General features: G+C 38.6%; 1 pseudogene; it reads right to left on the bottom strand.

Moving 5' to 3' along the window:
- Nucleotides 17,619-22,761, bottom strand: LOC109215899 (annotated as a pseudogene).

Below are 22,827 nucleotides of genomic sequence, written 5' to 3'. Positions count from 1 at the left end.
CCTTTTCAAAAGACTACAACATTGCCTCACCTCTTCTTATTATCTCAGCCATAGCCTCATCGGCGTATGGGTCAAAATCCGACTGAGGAAATTCAGTACGAAGAGGTGATTATCATGAGTTATTTGTGATTATCATGAGTTATTCGTGATTATCATGAGCAATTTGGTCAAGGACGATTAGTGATTAACAGAACGAGTCGCCAAACAGTCAGTCACAGCCGAGGTCGAGTATTATGAGCAGTAGTAACGGCTAGTTTTGTATTAGGATCCTTATAGGAAATATTCCGTTGAATATGCTCTGTATTTGTACTTTTAGGGTCCTTTGAATAATGTCCCATATAAATGGAATAAGAGATAAGACAAAAGGCAGGTAATATTCTAAGTGATAAGAACTCTTTTGAAAAGTAAGCTCTCTAGATAAATGTCACACCTCCCTTTTACTTACACCCGCAAGGGTGTAAAGGAGTTTTTCCAATTGAAGGACAATCAGAACGGGATTTATTATTAATATTCAGAGTCGCCACTTGGGAGATTAATGGTGTCCCAAGTCACCGGTTGAATCCCGAACCGAAGAAATTATTGACTCTATTAACAGTCCGCGAACCAGGAATCCGGATAAGGAATTCTGTTAACCCGGGAGAAGGTGTTAGGCATTCCCGGGTTCCGTGGTTCTAGCACGGTCGCTCAACTGTTGTATTTGATTTATCTAATTTCAAAACATGTTCTAGCTTATGTGCTTTTTATTCGTACCCGCTTTTATTTTTATTTTAACAAGAATTGCAACGTCGTGAAAATGCGTCTCGAACCACGTCGCACCAGTGCACCCGTGATTGTTAACACATTTCGACTTCGTTGAGATTTGGATTTGAGTCACATAAATGTGCACCCGAGTTTAGGGAGGTAACTTTATTAAAATACGCGCTTAAAGGGGCTAACGCATTATTGCCTTTGGGGAGGGCCGTGAAATTCGCTAAGCGGCCTATCCCGAAATCTACGTTTTATAAACAGTTATCGAAGACCCCGCAATTTGGCGAGGCCCGTGTAATTTTATTCATTGAAGGGCAATCCTAAAGCAACTATATTTTCATTCGTCTCTAACAGCACAAGAAAAGTCCTAAAATTTATTATTGAACTGAAATAAATCAAATGGTAATTCTGTGTCAAGCCCACCCATTGGGCTCTGAGATGAGCCCAACGAAGGAGTACTATACCCAAGCTCTACTAACAAGCTGTCAGTCAGGCCTAGGCCCAAGTCCAAACGTGAGGGGACTTAGCATGGACTTGGGCCCTCGTATCAGACCTCTTGAGGCCCAAATGTCCTGTGAATAGGCTATTATACAACTCTAAGAATTCTCACAAACGGGTTAATTAATTCAAATCAGTCCAGTTGATGATGCATGATTTAATTTAAGTAAAACTACTGATGTTAACCACTGACATGCAATTATTTTTTTTCTATGTTGAAATAATGAGCTTAAGGAAACGAAACAGATGACATCTAAACTAGTATGCTGATATTAACTACTGTAATACAAAAACTGTTTGAAAGCACATTTTAGATTTGAAATGGAGATTGAAACGGGCTGATCTCTCAATCAATTATGAATTCAAACCTATTCTGATTTTCTATGTTTAACAGAGTGCTAAATTGAAACCAGTACCAAACTATGCTAATTCTACATCTGATCGCCACAAATTAACAGTTCAAAACAGTCCCGTTAGGTACAAATTACACAGTCCGAGTTTCATTTAAACATAGATTTAAGCAGACTTCATTATGCAGTACATATCATTAATGTCTACTTAATTACAAATGCATCGTCTAGCAAGCAATTAACTGAATATTTTTCGTTTCATGCCCAATCTCGATACTACATCAATTTTGGAGTCCAAGTGTGTGTACCTGGTGAACAGAATGGGGGAAAAAGAAGAGAGGATCAGCAGAGCTCAGAGAGTCAGCAAAGGTAATCCAACAGTAACACAGCAATCAACACAGCCAATTTTTCAGCCCAGAAGTGACTGAGTAATTCCAGAAATATTTTAAACCAAATGAAACTGATGAATCAACCCCAAAACAGCATCCAAATACCCAGAAATGAACACAGGAAAGCAAACACTCAAACTAAGATCACAGCTGACCCGAATCTCCCAAATCCACTGCCTAGATGACTCAAACTGTCTTCAATCCTCAAATATTGAACAAAACCCAAGGAAATTCAAGTAGCTTTCATCCTATACGAGCTAGGGAATTGAATTTAATGATCAAATCTGAAACTGACCTAAGTAACACTAATGTAACAGTAATTTTTTTTTTTGGACTTTTCTATTAGATTTCTATTGTTTTTGGATTTTGAAGGTTTGAATTTCAAATCAGATCTGAAATTGGAGAGGACGTTTTGGGGAGGGGATTTTGGAGCTCCTAAACTTGGAATTTTCAGGCCTCCAAACTTGTTAATCAAGGCAAATGAATGCCTATTTATAGATGAACTTAGGGTCCAGCTTCAGATTTTCCCTTTACCCATTAGTCCCTATTTTAATTCTATTTTTACCCTTTATTTTCTGACTTGTTACACAAGTAACTACACCCATTTTATCGAAATCTATACTAAAGTCCATCCTAGAAGGTTCTATGCCCATTATAATTCCTATTCTATCCTTACCTTGGTTCTAAAATTACCAATCTTAATGAAACTACCCTTTTCCATGCCTAAACTACCCTTTGAACCCTCTTGGAATTACTGAGCTAAACCAGACCATCCTAAACTAAAACCTAACAATGCTAATTAATGCTAAACACTGAATTAAGGCATTACTAATGATAACTACTGATTAAACGAGACTAACTGACCAGACTAACTCAAATCAAACATTAGATTAAAAATTAAAATCAGCAAATCCTAAACAGAATTAACTAAGACGGCTAATAAAGAATTAAGGATTATAACAATGAACCATAAACTGAAAACAAACATTTAGCAAGACGGATTCAAAACGAAAAAATTAAACCAAAACCTAAAATACACAAAACGGGATTAAATCAACCCAACAAAATTAAGCTAAAGCTAAGAACAATTACAAGAGCAAGATGAAAACACATACAGAATCAAAGACAGAATCGAACAAAACTTACTGATTTTGAGCATTCGACTGACTATGGGACGAACTCTGACCAGCTATTGTTGTTTGAATCCTCCGGGATTCTTGACACGTAACATCCCTAATCGTGTGTTTCAAAAGAAAACACGTGATTAGGGAAATTACGGTCCAAAATCCCCAAGATTTCTGAGTTAGGGTTCTGCCGGAATTTGGGATTTAGAGTTTATAATGTTCCGGGCAGATTCGAGGGTTTCTAGGTATGAGTTAATGATGAGGGAGGTCTGGTGGTTACAGGGGTAACGATTTTGGGAGGATTTGGGGACGGCGCCGCCTTACATGGCGGTTGCGGCGCTAGGGCTTGAATTATTTGAGACGTTTGGGTGATGTTTGAAAGAAATCGATGGCAGATATGGAACGGGGAGGTGAAGGCGGTTATGTGGTGTTAATTTGGGGTGGTTTGGACGGAGTTGTATCATGGCCGGAAAACTTCGATCTAATATTCGAAGCTTTGGGGTGGAATTCGAGGAGAAATAAGGCTAGATTCGTGACGAGGAAGATGAGATGAAGAAGTGGTGTAATTTTCAGGTGGTTTGGATGATCGCCGCTGGCGGAGGCGATTTCCGGCCGGCGGCAGGCGGCGGAGGACGGCGAGGTTAAGTGTCTCTGATGAACAGGTGAGAGAGACGGGAGGGTGAGGGGGTCTGAGGGGGGTAGGGTAGTGTTAGGACATATTTATACTACAAAACCTAGGCAGTTCTCGTCCGTTGGATCAAAAGGATCGAGGGTTGTGATTAAATTAGGGAAAACGGGGTCGTTTTGGTAGGGTGTGGAGGCTGGACCGGGTTGGGGTGATTTGGGCTTGGACTGGGAGACCGGGTTTGGGAGAGGGGTCTTTCTTTTGGGCTGATTAATTTGACTGAAATGGCCCAATTTGGGTTCTATATTAATCAATCCTCTTTTAATGCCTTCTTTTTTTCTTTCTTTTTTTTCTTTTTTTTTTATTTGTTTTTATTCAGCTCAATTTCTGATTTTCAATTTTATATTTTGATTTTATTAAATGCTAAATTAAAATGTGAACTAAAACACATTAAAACTAAAAATGCAAAAAGGACCATTTTGTTATTTTCCTCTTCCTAAAAATAACTCAACTACTAATTAATCCTAAAAATGTGAAATTGAATTCTAAATGCAAATGCCAAGTATTTGTATTTTTTATATTTTTCATATGAATTAAAATGCACAAATAAATGCAAACAATTAACAGAAAATAACACAAACTTCACGAAAAATTACGAAATACTAAAGAAATTGTTTTGTTTGAAATTTTTTGGGAATACAAAGAACACGTTTCTAAAGAGATTCGTCTTTTTGGATTATTCCTTATCATTTCCACTAGATCCGAGAAAGTCTTCAATATTCTTATAGTTTCTTGTCATTTATCATTGTCAGAGGGAGGAATCATCTTCAATATTGGGAGAATCTTCCTCTTTATTTATATTTAGTGCCATTTACTGCCATTTAATATTTGATACTTCTAACATATTGTTGCATTCGAAACATTTAATGTATAGTGCATTAAATTTGCCTCATCCGTGTCTACATCTCCTACATTGATTGTCTTAGATTTGAAGTTATTATATTTAACTAGGATTAACCTATTAAATAACCGATTAAGCACGAGCAGATGAGGACACGAGTTGACCAGTTCATTGCCCGACCTCTCAAATACTTCTCCACGTTGACCAATGAAGGGACTAGATAGACTAGGACTGGAATACCAGCCCGAAAAACATGTAAACTTCTCCAATATATATGTAAGCAAAGCATGCAAATACATGAAGTTCGCCCATGTTTTCACCAAATTAACGTTGCATCAATTAAGAGTAATATTCAACCTCGTTCGAATCAATCAAAATAACGTTCGACCTCGTTCGAACTAATTAAGAGTAACATTCGACCTCGCTCGAATTAACTCAAATTCGACCTTGTTCGAATCAATCAAACCAATGTTCGACCTTGTTCGAACTAATTAAGAGTAACATTCGACCTTGCTCGAATTAACTCACATTCGACCTCGTTCGAATCAATCAAAATCACGTTCGACCTCGTTCGAACTAACTAAGAGTAACATTCGACCTCGCTCGAATTTAACTCACATTCGACCCCGTTCGGATCAATCAAAATGACGTTCAATCTCGCTTGAACCAATTAAGAGTAACATTCGACCTCGCTCGAATTTAACTCATATTCGACCCCGCTCGAATTTAACTCACATTCGAGTCGCTAGAACTTAACTCACATTCGACCTCGCTCGAATTTAACTCATACTCGACCTTAATAAGGTGACATTCGACTTCGCTTGAATTAATAAAAATCAAATTCAATCTAGCTCGAATTAAGTCACACTCGACCCTGCTCGAGTTAACGTCTACCAACACGGTCACGACTAAATCCAAAGTTCTTCTAATCAAGGCAACCAAACGAGGAAAATATACAAGAGAAAATAGAGAAGAGTTCAGAAACAAACAGCAAAAGTATAATCCTTACAAGGGCTGAATAGACGCCCATAAAAGTAAACACAAAAAAATTACAAAAAAAAGCACAACTACTCAGCAAGCACTGTCCCGGCTGCCGTCCTCGCCGTCAGAGTATTCGTACTACTACCATGCATCTTGCTCAATCCCATCCAAGTCCTCATCATCATCCCCCGGTGTAGTAGGATCATAACCACGGGCGACCCGAGCTGCGAGCACCTTAGCACGAGCATCCTCAAACTCAGCCTCAAAAACTCTCCCCGCCGTCATCAAATCCCTAAATATGTCTATCTGGGCCTTGGCATGGATCCACTTCTCGTACAAATCCCGTGGAACATCGGGATAAGTGGAAGTGTGAGAGGAGGACAGCTAAGCCAACAGCTGCACCTTTTTGGCCTCAAGAGCGACAATCTGATCATTAAGGTTTGAAACCTCTTTCGCAAGCCCCCCAATTCGCTCATCATGCCGTGCTTCCCTGAGTGTGGTCGTCTCCGCATCATTTGCCCGCTCGGACTAGAGGACACAGATGGTACCTTCCAATGCCGCCACCTTCGCCAAAGCCGCGACCCTGGCCTTCTCGGCCTTCTCTAACTCTGCCACCTTCTCGATCACCTCATCACTCAAATTGTTCGCTCTGATCGAACTATGCTCAAGCTCGGCCCGTAGAGATGCCACTTGGGTTTGAAGGTCTACACACTCAGCCTCGACTCCCTTGCTCACCTCGAGCTCGTCCTCTTTGACTCTAAGTGTTCTCTCGAGCTAGCTGTATTTACTGATGACTCTCATAAGTTCATCGTCTTTTTGCTTCAGCTCATCCCTAAGGGCCTAGAAGTTGCCGTCCGCACCGAACCGCTTGCAGATCTCACGGTGTTTGACGCGGTACTCATGGTACTTCCTCTCCATTTTCTTGAAAATAGCTTTCCGCTTCTCTTCTCAACGGGCACTCTCAATCTCCAAAATGATGGTCTAATGAAAAAGAGAAAGCAGAAGAGGAACTCACTCTAAAAAGAAAGAAGAATGTAAGGCACGGGAACTAGAGAGATCGAAAACCTACCCTCAAGGTGAGTCCGACTATGCCCGATGACAGGGCGGCATCGTTGAACGTCCGTAAGGTCCTGCCCTCGACGTTAGAGCAGAGAGGACCCAAAGAGGGAACCACGTTCTCTGTATCCACCAGTAAGTTGCAGTCCAGGGGGACGACTATGGTGCTAGTGGATCCCTCTAACTTTACCTCCACCCGAGTAAACCCTTCAATAAACATCTGCACCTCCTCAGGGTCGACGTCAGAACCAGTCTCATAGCCGTACACGGCCACACTCTTCTCTCTCTCCTCGGCTAATGAAGGAACGCCAGCCTGTCCTGAGAGTGATGGACTGCTCCTCGACACGGCCTCCGCAGCCTCGGGTATCCCTCCTTCTTCAACAACGACCTCGGGCATAAGAGCATCTCCCATGACCTCTGTAGGCAGCGGAGCCACAGTGGGCAAGTCCATTTCACTCTCGATGCATCCACGACCGGCTCAGAGTCGCCCTTTGTCGATTCCTCGGCTCTAGCTGTCTCGCCGCCGACTTCCACCCTCCTCCTTTTAAGTGGAACCAGTTCCTCCCCACTCGGTAATGACTCAAATACCAACTGTAACACGGGAGGAGCCGAAATCTCTATCGTTGGGGCTGTCGATCGATGGCTAGGTCTACGCAATGCCGGGGTCTGGGAAGAAGTGACCATCTGAACAGACTTGCCCCCAGTCCCACCAAGCCATGTCGTAGCGCTCGGTTGACAGAAGACGGGGGTAGGATCCTTCACCTTTCTCAAAGCTCTACGACCTAACAATAAAAGCAGAAGTCAAGCCAACTCCGCTATAAAAGAAAAGAGAAGAAAAAGAAAACATGAAGGTCGAGTTATTAAGTTCAAAATAACGACTCACCGGCCGCGGAAGGCTTGCGCCCAAACTTCTTGTGGAACGCCGACCATTCACGGATCCCCACTATATGGGGCAAGACCTGACTTACCCAGTCATGAATGTCTGCAACCAACAAAGGGGGCGCTTTCTCGGCTACACAAAGAAAAAGAGGAATGATTACGCTAAAATCGAGATAAACAAAACAAATAATTGGCAGTACTTACGGGCAAAGATCCATGCTTTGGGGAACCCATTGGGTTTTCCATCACGTGCTCGGTCTTGATATAGAAAAAGTTTCACCAAAATCGACGATTGGCCTTATCGTCCATCTTGACCACCAATCCCTTGCTCCCATGATGGCGAAGGTGTAACATCGTACCCCTATAGAAACTCGGCGCGAAGAGGTGAAGTAGATATTGAATAGAGATTTTGGGGTTGGCCAGTCCCGCATACTTTACCAACATAAGGAAGAGTTTATAAAATGTAGGGGGAGAGCTGAGCCGGACAGACGCCTTAATAGCGGCAGAATTCCTCCACCAACGGAGGAAGAGGAAGAGAAAAGCCCACATAGAACGGATACGCGTAGAACGGGCTATATCCAGGGCGATGAATCTGTACCGCGTCACGACCAGCCGGGATTAGGTCGATGTGGGCCGGGATGTTAAACTTGGCCCAAAGCTCAGCGAGGGCGGCCGCGTCCATTTCAGATTCCACAGGTTCAGACTCGTCTGCTGGCAGTTTTGAGAAGTCCGACCAGGTTTTGTCATTACGAGGAATTACTTCCTCTACAGTGGGAAAGCTTTCGTCCTCAGCAACGATGGTAGCCCCATCATCGTGAGGACGCATTCTCATTGCCAGTAGCATTGGGTCAAAAGCCTCACCAGAGGTAGAAGATGCGTTGACCATTTTGAGTTGCTTGTAAAGGCACAAAGAACAAACTCGAAAGAGGTAAGAGTAGCAGAAATCGCTCAAGTCAGAAAGGAGAACAAGGGCGCGAAAATGAATGCAACGGGAGCAAGAACACAGGAAGAAGAAGAAGAAGAAGAGAGGAAAATATGAAGATTCAAATGCCAGAAAACACAAAGGACCATACCAAGGGTTTCCAGTCCCTATTTATTGAGAACACAGACACTTTAATCGAGAAAACCAAATGCCAATATACAAATATCGAAACGGCAAGGGTGCGGGAAATGATGCAACGCATCGGGAAGATGCGTAATAATGACGCATGATGCTGTGACGTCAGTCTGCGCCAACGTCACGATAAGTTGTGGCCTACAAAACGCCACGTTACCATCTCGACCGTGATCTTTAGTATTCGATCTGCCCACCTGAATTTCTCGACTACGACTAACGAAGTCCGCTCACCGAGGTCGACCAAAAGATAACCTCGATAAGCGGGGGGACTAACTGTATGGGTCAAAATCCGACCGAGAAAATTTAGCACGAAGAGGTGATTATCATGAGCAATTTAGCCGAGGCCGATCAGTGATAAACGGAACGTGTCGCCAAGCAGTCAGTCACAGCCGAGGTCGAGTATTATGAGCAGTAGTAACAGCTAGTTTTTTATTAGGATCCTCAGAGGGAATATTCCGTTGAATATTCTCTGTATTTTTACTTTTAGGGTCCTTTGGGGAATGTACCGTATAAATGGAATAAGAGATAAGGAAAAAGGTAGGTAATATTCTAAGTGATAAGAACTCTTTTGAAAGTAAGCTCTCTAGATAAATACAAAGAACACCTTTCTAACGAGATTCGTCTTTTTGGATTATTTCTTATCATTTCCACCAGATCCGAGAAAGTCTTCAATATTCTTATAGTTTCTTGTCACTCATCATTGTCAGAGGGAGGAATCATCCACCTCATTCAATAATGGGTGAATCTTCCTCTTTATTTACATTTGGTGCCATTTTGCTGCCATTTAATATTTGATACTTCTAACATATTATTTCATTCGAAACGTTTAATGTATAGTGCATTAAATCTGCCTCATCCCTGTCTAAATCTCCTACATTGCTTCTCATAGATTTGAAGTTATTATATTTAACTAGGATTAACCTCTTGAATAACCGATTAATAAGTTTAGCCAAAGATTATCATTTTTTGGTCAAACAATCGGGGCATTCAAATGCTAGATCTCGAAGAGAGTTCTTATAATCCTTTGTTAGTGTGAGTCATGAAGATAGAACTGGAGCGGAAACATATTACCTAATCATGATTAAGTATCAAAGTTTATATGCAAAGTATGTATTATGCATTTATCTTTTTATGTGTAAATACCTGTTAATATAAGGGTGTGCTTGGTATGAAGGAAAATATTTTCCAATTTTTCCATGTTTGGATGGCTTAAATGTTTTGGAAAATATTTTTCTTATGAGCTCATTTTCCTCCAATTGGAGGAAAATGTTTTCCTTATCAAGAGAAGGGAAAACATTTTTCAAAACTCCTTCTCAACCTTCCCTCCCTCACCAACCCACCCCACACCCTAACCCCCACCCCACCCCACGCCTGCCCACCCCACTCCTCTCTCCAAAAAGGGGTTTTTTTTTTTTCAAATTTCAATTTTTTTTCGTTGCCAGCCACCCTGCTACCCCCCCCCTCGCAAAAAAATCATTTTTTAACTTTTTTTGTACTTTTAAATTTTTATTTTTTTCATTTTTTTGCACCACCCACTCCCACCCCCTGCCCCCACCCCACAACTCCTCTCCCCCTCCCCCGCACAAAAAGTTTTTTTAATTTTTTTCTTTTGTGATTTTCAATTATTTTTTCGTTTTCTGCACCACCCCACCACCACTCCCCCCCCCACTCGCGACTAAAAAAAGTTTTTTTTTAACTTTTTTTTTATAATTTCAAATTTCTATTTTTTCGTTTTACTGCACACCCTCCCCCCTCCCCCCTCCCCCCCGACGGAATTTTTTATTTATTTATTTATATATTTTTAGTTTTAGTTTTTCATCTTTCGGTTTATAGGTTCGAAATTTTATGAGTTTCAAAGTTATAAGTTCGGAGGTTTATGTGTTTGGAAGTTTACGGGTTCGAAAGTTCGCGGTTTCGAAAGTTTAGCGGTTCGGAAGTATGAAATTTGTGGATCCGGAAGGTTGTTGGTTCGATAGTTTATGGCTTCATGTTTATTGTATCTAAATTATTTATGAATACTCTTGAGAAGTTATTTTCCTTAATTTGCATACCAAACACCAGAAAATGAATAAGATTACTACTTGTCTTTCAAGAAAATATTTTCTTAGAAAATATTTTCCTTTATACCAAACACACCCTAAGTGAACACCCAAAGGGAGAACCCAAAGAAAATAGTATAATTATGATGAGAAAAGGGGTGAGAGAGACTGAGGACAATTTGTCAACCACCAGCATAGCACATGTCCTAGCTTTTTTGGGGCTTGTACATCAAGGCCGAAGAAAACATTTTTCTGGACCTGCTCCACACTAAGTTTTGCCAGCCCAGTTCTGACTATGACCTGCTAGTTGGTACATAAACATGCTAGTACCCTAGACGAACAAGTGAGAGATTGATTTTGGAAGAACTTGGACCATTAAAAGTTTAACTGTAAATGATGATTGTGTTGTTAGTTACCATAACTAAAAATGACCCTATCTTTTAATTTTGCTGTTTGTAACCTTATTTTAAAAAGGAATTTTTACATTTCTATGCCAAATAGGAATCTATATTACCCTCAATATTTAAGGTTTGATATAATTACATTTAGTATACCTAATTACCAATTATATACCATTAGTGATTTTTAAAGGTATTAATTACACTCCTAATTTAATGGTACCGTATATTCCTTCTAATACCACTCCCCCATGTTTCTCTCTCCAATTCCCACAACTTCACCCACGTTTCCCTCCCACACCTATGATTTTTGTTTCAAAATTTCATTATTTCTTCCATAGCCATGGCACTGTCTACACCTTTGCAATCTTGTCCTAATGTTTTTGTGCCCAGGGAAGATGAGCACAAGCCTGGTCGATTTGATGGTTATGATTTCAGGTTCCTTCAGTAATATAAGAGGAAAGGAAAAGAGAGCAGCAATTCCACCATTGACAGCCATTAAAAAGCTTTGAAGCTTTGAATTCAAATTTGGGTTTTCAAAAATCATTATTTGTTTGGGTTGGGTGTTGTTGTGAATAATTGGGAATATGGTTTGGAGTTTATATCTCAATTTCGAAGGGTTTTGGTGAAGATTCGACTTGGTTTTGGCTGAATTTCAGATTGAAACTCAAAGAAGAAGAAGAAGAAGACATGATATACATTATATTGCAGCAATTGTAGATAAATTGTAGAAAAATTGTAGACTGTTGTTTATTTATTTTTGAGCTTTTGTGTTTTTGTGTTAAAAGTTTTGATGAGAGCTTGTTATTCCACTTCGTCTATTTTGGAGATAACTTGTGCAGAGGAGAAGATGTTTTTTAAGTTATATATATTGCTATACCTTTAAATTCAAGAAAGTATGGTTGTATTGTATTTAAAGAGGCGTGAATTTGTAGAATATGTTGAATGTGAGGAATGAGTCAAATAAGACTCACAATGGCTTGTTTTCTACATTTAATCTACAACAAAACTACATATCATTTGAAAAATTAATATGAAAATACAGAATTTCAATGTTTCTACAAATTATCTACAAAATTTTTACAAACTGTTCATAACCGAATTTATCTTTATTTTCATGCATGTTCGTCTGGAACACTAAAGTTACTTGATATGCCAACATCTCCCGTTACAGAGGAATACAACTTATCTACAATTTTCTACAACTTTCACATATTATTTCCACCCAGTTAAATATAACTACAATAACATAAAATTTGAGCTTTGCGTTTTTGTGTTAAAAGTTTTGATGGGAGCTTGTTATTCCACTTCGTCTGTTTTGGAGCTAACTTGTGCAGAGGAGAAGATGTTTTTTAAGTTATATGTAATGAGTCAAATAAGACTCACAATGGCTTGTTTTCTACATTTAATCTACAACAAAACTACATATCATTTGAAAAATTAATATGAAAATATAGAATTTCAATGTTTCTATAAATTATCTACAAAATTTCTACAAACTATTCATAACAGAATTTATCTTTATTTTCATGCATGTTCGTCTGGAACGTTACTTGATATGCCAACATCTCCTGTTATAGAGGTATACAACTTATCTACAATTTTCTACAACTTTCACACATTATTTCCACCCAGTGAATTACAACTACAATAACATAAAACTTACATACAAATTTTATACAAAATTTATATAATATGTCTTTTGTATATTTTGTATCTGATATATACATAGTAAAAACAATTTTCATACAACTAATTATATATTATACAACTTATCTACAAATTATCTATAATTTTCGTACATTATTTCTACTAAGTTATATATAACTACAATATAATACCACTTAAATATAATTTTTATACAGTGTTGTTCAACTTTCATACAATAGTAAATGAATAAAAGAAAAATAAATAAACAACTATCTACAATTTTTCTACAATTTCTGCAATATAATGTATGTCATGTCTTCTTCTTCTTCTTCTTCGAGTTTCAATCTGAAATTCAGCCTAAACCAAGTCTAATCTTCACCAAAACCCCTCAAAATTGAGATATAAACTCCAAACCATATTCCCAATTACTTGCAACAACACTCAATCCAAACAAATAAAGATTTTTGAAAACCTAAATTTGAATTCAAAGCTTCAAAGCTTTTTAATGGTTGTCAATGGTGGAACTGTTGCTCTCTTTTCCTTTGCTTTGTCTTACTGAAATTTGGACATAATTGCGTTTGATGTAGAAGAATTGTAGAAGATTTAGTCGTTTTTGATTTGTGAAATCAGAAAAAAGATTGAAACACAGTGTATCGGAAAAGCAGAGACGCTAAATTTGAAACGAAACTGACGAAGAAGATTAATATGCGTGATTTGCGTTGTGGATGGTCTGGAAGAATATTTAATCCCCCAATTTTAGCGCGCCTAAATAAGGAAGCCTACAGCTACAATGATTCCTTATTTAATGCGTTGTCTATATTTTGTAGAAATACTATTAGCATGAAGGGTAATATGCAAACTATGAACATATTTGGTAATATAGTTTCCTATATGGTATAGGAACGAAAATTTCCCTTTTAAAAATTAAAATGTCCATATCTATTGGTCGAAAGAATTAGGAGACTGTCAAGTTAACACACGATCATTATATCACTCAATGAGAGATCGTCCTCACTCAAGGTTGGTGTTATACCCCATTTAAATCGGGTCAAATTAGAGTATAACATATTAGCAATTCTGAGGTTTAATTAATTTTAAAAGAGTCGCCACCTAATTATTTTATGGTGAATTAGGACACCTATTTTAAAGCTTAAGTCAACTCTGTCTTATGGTCTTAACCTAAAGATTCTAAGTAAGGGTTTTAAATATTTTAAAAGGAAAGTTTTTTAAAGCACCTTTTAAAATCCATTAATAACGGTTAACCGACCAAGCTTAGGTTAATAAGTATTGTATAAAAATATCAAGAAATATCGTTTGAGGTATTTTGACAAAATATAACTTAGAATAGAGTAGTTTACCTTTGAAAGACTTTAATAAACTTTTGAAGAATATTATTACGTAAACAAAGCTTATAGCTAGTTAATATACATATATAAATTTGAAGGATATAGTCTCTTTAGAAAGACGTTTGCTGATGATTAAAATATTTTATTAAAAAAAGTACCCTTTTCTTTTCTTGTCTTCAAAAGGATAAAGGTTAAAGGTTTTTCTAACCTTTCAATTAACAAGAACGTATGCTAACAAAAAAAAAATCACGTTTTTGTATATTTTTTTTTAATTCACATTTTTCATGATGTTACAAGAAACAATTGGACGATTCCAGTTGGAGCACGCCCTTTTCTTTTTCCAAAAAAAGATTGATTCAATTCTGAACTTATATGATAGCAACCTGAAATTTAAATGGTTTTTCAAAAATTCTGGAAGAGCACTATTATATAAAATAGATGATATCTACCAATAACCAAGTCAGAATACTAAGTGAAGAAGTCAGAAATAAATCAACAATCCCAAGTTAAATATAAAACTAAACTAATCAAAAGAATATAATCAAATTAATTAAAGATTCGAAATAGAGTAAATGTAAATAACAAAGGCCGCCATAGGCGACCCCAAGCTTTTTGCTTGTCCTTCTTCTAGATGTCCATCATAATCTAAGGCTCAATAGTAGTGACTCCATGCTGGTATGGGTTGAGTCTTGCATTAAGACTCATTGCTCCAAGTGCATATGCCAAACAAAGAAAAAGAAAAGACGAGAATTAGAAATAAAGGTGTTGACAATAAACTGAGATATATAAAAGAACAGTAAACTTTAAATTGGGTTCTAAACATACAGCAGGTTAATAAAAGAAATATTTCTTTTTAAAAACTTGAGTAATCTTATACCAGCAAATTCATTAATCTCTAAGTTTAGGCATATTGCCATAACCTAAATATTGAGTTAACAAAACTTTTCTTGTTCATTTGAGATCTAAAGATGAAACGGATTAATCTAGCCGACATGATTATCAGAACTTAGAACAACATGACTTCTACTTCCATCTTAAGTCTTAAAATTAGATATTAAAATCCTAGCCGCGTGCTTTTTAGTAAACTGACAAAATGGCAGCAGACTTTTAGGATTCTTAACACACATTAACACAAAACATGCATTCTTAATTTGTCTTAAAGTATTAAAACTAGATATCAAAGTATTCTAAATGGCATACTACCTATTAACATCGAAAGGAAATGGTAGTATTAGCTTTTTGAACTAATAGTAAACTAACACAACTTCACATGATATTGCAGGAAGCAAATTTTCTAAAGCACCCAAGAACTTACTTAGATAGGTTTCCAATATCATATGTTTGCTAGGTCTCCCCTAACTTCTTTCCATTTTAGTTATAAATCCAATTAAGATGATCACGGTAGGTACTTCTTAACAGAACTATTGTTTGGAGTGCGAACTAAAAAAGAGCTACTGCATTTCATGGATTATTTTCTTTGCAAATCATCCGGATAGCCAACAATCATTATATTAAGTTGCTTCAAACCGGGTTCTCTTAAGTGAAAAAATACCATCCAAAACTAATACATAAAAATTCGTTAACAAATCATCATTCAAACAGTAAGTTTTTTTTAGAAGTTCATCATAGCTTCTTAAAGACATGCTTTTTACTCTTAGACAAATTGCGATTTTATATACAACGATTAGCCAAGTTTAGATATACTCATTAAAATACAAAAGGAGTATCGAATCATGGTACTCAACAACAAAACGTATAAATTCACTTTGTATTGCAGTCCAGCAAATCAAGAGAATTTATTTCTTATACTATCATTGTATTAAAGTAATTCTTAGACTTAAGTTTATTAGATGATTAGCCTTTTAAATGTTTTTTGCTAACTAACAGAACCAGTTAATTAAACAAGGAAATGTTCACCTTTAAGTTTTCTAAAAAAAATTAAAAGCAAACACGTTTGAATACATCAAACATATTTGTAAGCAAAACTAGCTTTGGGTATGCTGGGAAACATTCTAAGTTCATTATATTAAGAAACAAACATGGGACTATTTCTGGTATTTTAAATCTTCTCTTGTTTTTTTCACATACAGCAAAAACACATAATTAGTCATTTTTATACTCAAATAATACCTTAGAGCATACTTTTTACACATAAAACAAACTATAACTCCATCTTAAGAACGAATGTACATTTACTTCTAATCTAAGAAGAAAAAGAGAAAAAAAAGAGAAAAAAAAAAGTGAGAAGTTACTGACCTTTTGTGGTGCAGCGAACTTGGGCACGTCAAATAAGTCTATAGATTCTGGCTTCGGAGTTGAACTCGAGCTTACAACCGTGAACTTTGCAAAGAAAAATTCCTCTGTTATAGCAAAAAGTAATAGAGGCCACACAACTAAGAATTTTAGAGTATTTTTGAAGAATAAAATTGTTTGAAGTTGGCTCCAAGATTTATCCTAAATTATTACCAAACCTCAGTATTTATAGAAGAACTACTAGGGCTTTTCTAGGGTTAATTTAGGTGGGATTCTTGAAGGAATTTTCATTCAAAATGAACGTTTTAAATTTGATTGTTGACCTTTCTTGGACGGACTTTGCAGACATCACGTGATTTGGTCAAAAAGGCGTGACTTGTTCCAGTCCTTACCCGAATTGGTGAAGCTATGGTCTGCTTCAATTGGATTTTGAAGTTGTCAAGCACAAACAAGAAAGAGGAAAGGGAATATCCTTTGGAATATCTAGATACCTAACGAGAGTAGAGAGACTTTTTTGCACAAGAATGGTGCGTCACTCCTCTGATTGAAAGATATAAGAGTTTGGAATTTTCTGAAAATGGAGAAGGGAGTGAGGCGTCTGTTTTGAGGGAGATAGAGAGAGGTTAGCAGATTTAGGTTATAAAAAAGCTGGGTTGTTGAATCTGTTATTGGGCTATTGAGAAATGATGGGCTGCTGAAATATGGTGATGTAAAGGCTTTGTTTGGGCCGAAAACCATGGCATTTTCCTTCAATTAATGAATTTAAATTTGCTCTCATATCTTAATAGCCTTGACTCAATAAAATTTCTTAAATAAACACATATTTGCAGCAGTAAAACTAATATATCATTTTTTTTTAAAAAGAAAAAAAAAGAAAAAATAAATAAATAAAAGTTACGTTGAGTAATGAACTTATCCAAATATGGAATTCTTTCACCCACAAAATGGAACTTTCCCCTTCCTTTGGCCAAATATCACTCCTAATTAATTCTTGAATCTCGTGAAACAGAGTGAACGTCCTCATCTGGAATCCCGTCATTCATCTTGCTTGACCCTCATTTGTCGATGACTGATGCCTCCTCATGACGACGCCTTCAAAAGCTGCCCCAGTTTCCAATTTGGGGGAAAATATTGAATTTTTATTATGATGAGACCGAACCCATAGGGCTGCCTACGTATCCCCTCTTAAACGGGAATCAGGTCAAACGTAGTTCATTTACATTAAGAAGCATTACATAGAAAAGAAGAGGTTGCCAGATATGCCTCTAGACGTAGTATCTCTTGACTGCATCTGCGTTGATGGGCTTGGGCCATACTTCACCATCCATTTCTGCTAAAATCAGTGCTCCTCCAGTCAATACCCGATGCACCATGTACGGACCTTGCCAATTTGGTGCAAACTTTCCTTTGGCTTCATTTTGGTGCGGGAATATGCGCTTCAAAACCAATTGCCCCGGTTTGAACTGTCGTGGTTTCACTTTCTCGTTGAAGGCTCTGGCCATCCTATTTTGATAGAGTTGACCATGGCAAACTGCATTCATTCTCTTCTCGTCAATAAGCATTAGTTGTTCGTACCGATTCTTCACCCATTCTGCATTGCTCAACTCGGCTTCCTGGATGACCCTCAAAGATGGTATTTCAACTTCCGCTGGTAATACGGCTTCAGTTCCATAGACCAGAAGATAAGGCGTTGCCCCAGTTGATGTTCTGACTGTAGTGCGATATCCAAGGAGAGCAAATGGTAGCTTCTCATGCCAATGCCTGTAGTTATCAATCATCTTCCGCAATATCTTCTTTATGTTCTTGTTGGCTGCTTGAACGGCTCCATTCATCTGAGGTCGCTAAGGAGTGGAATTTCGGTGAGTAATCTTGAACTTATTACATATTTCTCGCATCAAGTCACTATTGAGATTGGCTCCATTATCTGTAATGATTGACTCAGGAATTCCAAATCGGCAAATGATGTTATTGCGGACAAAATCTGCTACCACCTTCTTTGTAACTGACTTGTAAGAAGAGGCTTCTACCCACTTTGTAAAGTAATCAATAGCTACCAAGATAAATCTATGCCCATTCGAGGCGGCCGGCTCAATAGGGCCGATGACATCCATGCCCCAAGCTGCAAACGGCCAAGGAGAACTCGTCACATTGAGTTCATTTGGTGGGACTCGAATCAAATCACCGTGGATCTGACACTAATGACATTTCTGTACAAAACGAATGCAATCTGTTTCCATGGTCATCCAAAAGTAACCTGCTCGCAGAATTTTCTTTGCCAAAGTAAACCCATTCATGTGAGGCCCACATGTTCCTGCGTGTATTTCTTCAATCAGCTTGGTTGCTTCCCCAGCATCTACACACCTTAACAGTCCTAAATCTGGGGTCCTCCTATATAGGATTTCGCCGTTTAGGAAAAAGTGATTTGCCAATCTCCTAAGCGTTCTCTTCTGGGTACTGGTTGCTCCTTCAGGGTAATCCCTTGTCTTGAGATACCTCTTAATGTCGTAATACCATGGTTCTCCGTCTGGCTCTTCATCCACATGGAAACAATAAGCTGGTTGATCTTGCACATTCACCTTGATGGGGTCTATGTAGTTCTTGTCTGGATGTTGAATCATGGAAGACAAAGTTGCTAAAGCATCTGCGAACTCATTTTGAACTCTTGGAACATGCTTGAATTCCACCTTGATAAACTTCTTACACAACTCCTTCACACAATGTAAGTACGGTAGGATTTTTGTGTTCTTTGTATTCCACTCACCTTGTACTTGATGAATCAGCAAGTCCGAATCACCTATAACCAATAACTCTTGGATGTTCATATCAACGGCCATTCTGAGCCCAAGTATACAAGCCTCATATTCCGCCATGTTGTTGGTGCATGGAAATCGAAGTTTCGCTGAGATTAGATAATGTTGTCTAGATTCTGAAACTAGTACTGCTCCAACTCTGACTCCTTTGAAGTTTGCGGCTCCATCAAAAAACATTCTCCAACCAGAATATGCTTCTGAAATATCTTCTCCAGCGAACAATACTTCTTCATCTGGGAAGTACGTCCTAAGTGGCTTGTATTCTTCATCCACAGGATTTTCTGCGAGGTGGTCAGCTAAAGCTTGTCCTTTGATGGCCTTCTGAGTAACATACACAATGTCAAACTCACTTAGCAAAATCTGCCACTTTGCCAACTTCCCTGTAGGCATAGTTTTCTGAAAGATATACTTGAGCGAGTCCATCCTGGAAATGAGATAAGTGGTGTATGCTGACAAGTAATGCCTCAACTTTTGTGCAACCCATGTTAAGGCACAACAGGTGCGTTCCAACAAAGTATATCTTGCTTTATATGGTGTGAACTTCTTGCTCAAGTAGTATATGGCTTGCTCCTTCCTCCCAGTTTCATCATGTTGCCCCAAAACACATCCAAATGCATTATCTGATACGGACATGTATAACTACAATGGCCTTCCAGGTTCCGGAGGTACCAGCACTGGTGGATTAGATAAATATTCCTTTATCCTATCAAAAGCTCGTTGACATTCTTCTGTCCATTTGGTAGTGGCATCTTTCCTCAGCATCTTGAATATTGGCTCACAAATCACTATTGATTGGGCTATGAAACGACTGATGTAATTAAGGCGACCAAGGAAGCTCATCACGTCCTTCCGATTCTTTGGAGGTGGCAAGTCTTGGATAGCCTTTATCTTTGAAGGATCCAACTCTATGCCCCTTCTACCAACAATGAAACCTAATAATTTTCCAGCTGGAACTCCGAACGCACACTTTGCGGGATTCAGCTTCAAATTGTACCGCCGCAACCTATCAAAGAACTTCTTCAAGTCTACCAAGTGATCTGAACTCTTCCGTGACTTGATGATGACATCGTCCACATAGACCTCAATCTCTTTATGGATCATGTCATGAAAAATAGTTGTCATAGCTCTCATGTATGTAGCACCTGCATTCTTGAGTCCAAAAGGCATCACCCGATAATAATACACCCCCCAAGGTGTGATAAAGGCTGTCTTCTCAGCATCATCTTCATCCATCAAAATCTGGTGGTAACCGGCAAAGCAATAAACGAATGACTACAACTCATGCTTTGCACAATTATCAATGAGTATGTGCATATTCGGGAGTGGGAAATCATCCTTTGGACTAGCCTTGTTGAGATCCCGATAATCCACACATATTCTGATCTTCCCATCTTTTTTTGGTACTGGTACTATATTGGCCAACCATGTGGGATACTTCGTGACTCGGATGACATTTGCCTTAAATTGCTTGGAGACTTCTTCTTTGATCTTCAAACTTAAGTCAGTTTTGAATTTTCTTGTTTTTGCTTTACCGGGGGACAAGATGGATCCGTTGGCAACTTATGGGAAACAATATTGGTGCTTAAACCAGGCATGTCTTCATACGACCAAGCGAACACGTCGACGTATTTTCTCAGAAGATCCACATATTTCTCCTTTTCTGATGGCGTCAAATGGACACTAATTCTTGTTTCTTTTATAGACTCTGAATTCCCCAAATTTATAAGCTCTGTTTCGTCCAAATTTGGTTTTGACTTGTTCTCAAACTGCTCAAGTTCTTTAGTTAATTCTGCAGGCGGCACGTCTTCTTCATATTCTTCAAGATCTTGCTTGTTATTTTGTTCACTTGTTTCATTGCATGTCACATTCACGGTATCGGCATTTTTATTAATTTGTTTGCTGAAAAATGAAATAAAATAAAAAGAAAGAAAATTAATAAAGACAAAAAGTTTAAATGTAAAACGAAAAAGCATATTCAGATTTTGCATTTAAGCTTCCAAAAGATCGAGGCAAACAACATAAAAATCATAGACACGATTCAGGCCTTAATTTTGAATCGTGTTGTTTAAAAAAAGTACTAATACAATCGATCTACCAAGACTCCCGGCGAACCGGGGACGGGGTACAAGTCCAATTGTTCAAAACATCTCCAGGTGCGGCATCCCAAGTAGTTGGTGTCTCAGTGCAATCATTCAGAATCACATTGCAGTCGACAAGAAATAGGTTCCTGATTCCTTCAACGAGGTCGTCTTCAGCATCTTCATCTAGCGGCGGGATAGGCTGTGGCAGGACAATGTCACTTTTCTTCTTGAGACGAGCCTCCGAGACTTCTTTTGGAGTGGGTTCGTACCCTAGGCCAAAGGTGTTGTTCTGCCCTGGTAGCTGAATTGGCTCCACTATTCCATGCAACCTTGCTCCAAGTCCTCGACCCGGCTCGAAGCCATTCTTCAACATTTCTGATGCCACCATCACGAACACACTTGGCAACTTTATCTCTTTGCCTCGAGTAGCAATCATAATTTCTTCAATGTGGACAGTGGCTCCATCCAGCCTCTCCACACTTTCAATGACAGGGATTGAATTCCCGGGGTAAATGGGATTGCTTGCTTCTCCATGAATCACAACTTCCTGGTGATTCCACACGAACTTCACGTTCTGGTGCAAAGTGGAAGGGACTGCACCAGCCATGTGAATCCACGGCCTTCCCAACAACAAATTATAAGTAGCAGATATGTCTAACACCTGAAATTCAATGATAAACTCCACAGGCCCAATTTGTAATGCTAAGTCAATTTCACTAATAGCGCTCCTTTGCGCTCTATCAAAAGCTCTAACATTCACATCACTCTCACGAACTTTTCCAATGTCAATTCCTAAAGCTTTGAGGGTAGTGAAAGGACATATATTGAGTGCAGAACCATTATCAATCAAAACCCTAGAAACAAATTTGTCCCTGCACTTGACAGTGAGATGCAAAGCTTTGTTGTGTCTTAGACCTTCAGGCGGCAATTCATCCTCGTGAAAAGAAATCTTGTGGGCTTCTAGAATTTGGGCTACCATGGTTTCCAAATGTTCACTAGTCGTCTCGGCTGGCACATACGCTTCATTTAGGACTTTTACCAAAGCATTCATGTGGCTATCGGAACTCATCAATAATGACATGAGGGAAATTTGAGCCGGTGTCTTCTTCAGTGGGTCTACAACAGAGTATCCGCTGCATTGCATTTTTCTCCAAAACTCTTCTACTTCAGCTTCTGTCACGGACTTCTTCTGGTTGTTGTCCCTACTTGAAGTTCCTCGTGATGCTTCTTCAGGAACATAACACCGTCCGTATCTCGTCATACCTGCAGCAACAGCTTCTGCAACAAATTTTGCCTTTCCTTAGTTCCTTATATCAGACTGCTTTGGTTTCAAATGAGGGTGTCTGAGCAACTAGAGCCATGATCCTGGGTTTCTGAGGGAGTACTTCCACCTCAATTGGTGCTCGCACTTTCACTGTGATGACAGGAGCAATGAAGGCATATGACACAACCTTTTTCTCGCCTTCAATTGGTACAATTGTTCCTTCCAAATTCCAACCCTCATCAGTAGATATCATGTTAATACTATTTCTTGAAAGTGTGTTAATACTTTGCCCTGCTTTGCCCCATTAAGGTTTTGCCCA

Source organism: Nicotiana attenuata, chromosome 2 (genome assembly GCF_001879085.1).
Source record: "Nicotiana attenuata strain UT chromosome 2, NIATTr2, whole genome shotgun sequence".
In the NCBI taxonomy this organism is placed as follows: Eukaryota; Viridiplantae; Streptophyta; class Magnoliopsida; order Solanales; family Solanaceae; genus Nicotiana; species Nicotiana attenuata.
This window is presented reverse-complemented; position numbering and strand designations above follow the sequence as displayed.